At 38.1% G+C, this 3,018-nt stretch overlaps 1 non-coding gene across 1 annotated transcript; it reads left to right on the forward strand.

The window, feature by feature from the left end:
* Nucleotides 1–1,720: 1,720 nt before the first annotated feature.
* On the forward strand, nucleotides 1,721–1,829 carry LOC129061995 (U6 spliceosomal RNA). The gene has a single exon (XR_008528239.1). It is a non-coding gene; the product is annotated as a U6 spliceosomal RNA (small nuclear RNA).
* The last annotated feature ends 1,189 nt before the right edge of the window (nucleotides 1,830–3,018 follow it).

Consider the following 3,018-nt stretch of genomic DNA (forward strand, 5'->3'; position numbering starts at 1 on the left):
TTAGCACATCTGCTTCTGGTTTTTCCATTGAGTGTTTATGAAGATACGCAGATAATATACTGCTGATAGGATTATGAATTGGAACAACCACTTTGGAAAAAACCTCTTAAGCAGTATGCCAGCCTGTGAACTAGAAGTTTTTTTTTCTCTAATCTATCAGAATTGCATTTATATGCTCACCAAAACACATAGAGAATGTTACAGCCATGCTATACATAATATACAAAAACTGGATCTACATAAATGCCCACCAAAACTAAAGTGGATAAATAATTTGAGACATTTTAATAAAATGAAATTATGTATGGATTAAGAATAAACAAATTTTACAAGAACAAAATTATACAACAGAAACATAATATTGAGTACAAGTCACAAAAGAGTACAGTACTGTCTTATTCCACTTAAGTTCTGAAACAAGCAAAATTTTTCTATAGAGTTAGAAATCACAGTAGTAGCTCTATCACCAGCAAAGGGGTTCTTGTTACCCTTCAGGATAAAAATCAAGAGAAGAGATGAAACAGATTTAGAAGAGAAGAGATTTACTAAAACCAGGGTAAGAAGAAAGGGAGAGGAAGGGAGCCTCATGCATCAAGGGAGCACACACCGACAGAACATAAGGCTCCCGGAACTGCTCCTGGGTTTCCTGGCTTATACAGAGCTGGGTTTCTCAGCACTGACAAAGTTTCCATAGTGGGTTGGCATTGACTGGCACATGCACATTGGTTTGGGAGTACCCAAAGGGAAACCCAATGTTATCTAGGAGAGGCGCAAAAATTAACTTGAAGGATGTTCCCGTCCATCTAAGAGACGCTCAGACTGTCTCAGTTACTTTTGAAAAGTTAATGGTGATTACAGCAGGGACCAAGAAGCAGCTTTCTGAAGCTCATAATATTCCCAGATCGTCCACTATTTGACTGAATGTGCTTAGTTTGTGAAAATGTATATATCTGCACACTTTTAATGAACTTTTATAGTTATGTCTGTACAATTACTTCTATACAATGTTTTCCAAAAATATAGGGAAAAAATGGTGAGAGGGTTTGTGACATTCTTCACCAAGTCCTCATGCATAGACTTGAAGGGATTGGTGCAGCTTTTTAAATACAAACCTGTGCTCACTTTGGCAGCACACACAAGGTCTGTTTGGAAAAAGTCCAACCATTGTTGAAATAATGAAAATGGTTTGTGCAACACTGATGTAACCTGGCAACCAGAGAGAGTAGACTAGAATGGGCATGTGTGAACAATGATGACTTCACTGTACTAGTTAGTGGGGGTGGTTGATGCCATTGAGTGAGCATATAAACTGTGTGGCCCTTGCATTCAAAATGACTGAGTTAAGCAATGAATCTGCATCAAATTTTGCATTAAGGTTCAACATTCCTCTTCAAAAACTATTCAGATGATTCAGAAGGCCACCGCTTTAGGCAATGGCTGATTGGCAGTTTCATCATGACAACATGCCCACTCATGTATCATGTCTCATGCAGGGTTTTGTGATGAAACATCAAATTACCCAACTCAGCCCCCTACACCAGATTTGGTGCCCTGTGACTTCTGGCTTTTCCAAAAACTAAAACCACCTTTGAAATAGAAGAGATTTCAGACCATTGATGAGATTCAGGAAAATGCAATGGGGCATCTGATGGCTATTGGAGACCTGTGTGAGGTCCCAAGCTGCCTACTTTGAAGGGGACTGAGGCATTATTGTCCCATTAATACCTTCTGGACAGACCTTTTATACTAAAATGGGAATGATACAGAGAAGATTAGGATGGCCCCTGCACAAGGATGACACACACATTCATGAAGTGTTCCATTGTTTTTAATATATGAAAAAATGAAGAAATGAGACTACATCAAATTAAAAAGCTTCTGTGCAGCTAAAGAAACCATCATCAAAATGGAAAGGGAACTGACTTTATGGGAAAACAGATTTTCCAATGATACATCGAACAAGGGATTAGTTTCTAAAATACATAAAGAACTCATAAGACTCAACACCAGGAAAACAAACAATCCAATTAAAAAATGGGCAAAAGACCTGAATAGATACTTCCTCCAAGGGGGACATACAAATGGCACACACATATAAGAAAAAAAGCTCAGTATCTCTAGCCATCAGAGAGATGTAAATTAAAACCACAGTGAAATATCACTTCACACCTGCCAAAATGGCTATTATTAATAAATTAATAAACAAGTGCTGGCAAAGGTGTGGAGAAAAAGGAACCCTAGTGTACTCTTGGTGGGAATGCAGATTAGTGCAACCAGTATGGAAAATAGTATGGAATTTCCTCAAAAAATAAAGAATGAGCTACCTTTTGACCCACCAGTTTCACTCCTTGGAATATGCCTTAAGAATCCTAAAACACCAGTTTAAAACTATTTATGCATCCCTATGTTCATAGTGGCACTATTTACAATAGTGAACAATTGGAAACAGCCTAAGTGGCCATCAGTAGATGAGTGGATAAAAAAACTGTGGTACATTTATGCAATGGAATATTATGCAGCAGAAAAAAAGAAAAGGAATTCCTGATTTTTGCAACAGCATGGATGGAATCGGAGACTATTACACTAAATGAAATAAGGGAGTGAAAGGCAAATACCATATGGTCTCATAACACAAACATAATGAACAAAACAAACAAATGAGCAAAATAGAACTAAAGGCATAGAATCATGTGATATAATGACCGTGGTAAGAGGGAATGAATGAAGTGGGGACTGGTTGAAAGAAGGTGAAGGGATTAGTCAAAGAACATATATGAAGGACCCATGGAAATGGACAATGGTGTGGGAATTGACTATGGAAATGGAGGGTGGACCTGGTGGAGGGGAGCAAAGGGAGAGAAAAAAATAGGACAAGTGTAATAGCATAAACAATAAAACATTAAAAAAGAAAAAGAAATGTGAACCTGCCTGCTGTCTGGGTCTGAGGAAAAATCAAAGGTTGACTTGGTGTTTCATAGCTAGAAGGGAGCTGGGGGCAGAGCCAAATAAGCACTCAAA

This window comes from Pteronotus mesoamericanus, unplaced genomic scaffold (genome assembly GCF_021234165.1).
Source record: "Pteronotus mesoamericanus isolate MK-2021 breed Mesoamerican mustached bat unplaced genomic scaffold, CSHL_Meso_final scaffold_651, whole genome shotgun sequence".
Taxonomy (NCBI): Eukaryota; Metazoa; Chordata; class Mammalia; order Chiroptera; family Mormoopidae; genus Pteronotus; species Pteronotus mesoamericanus.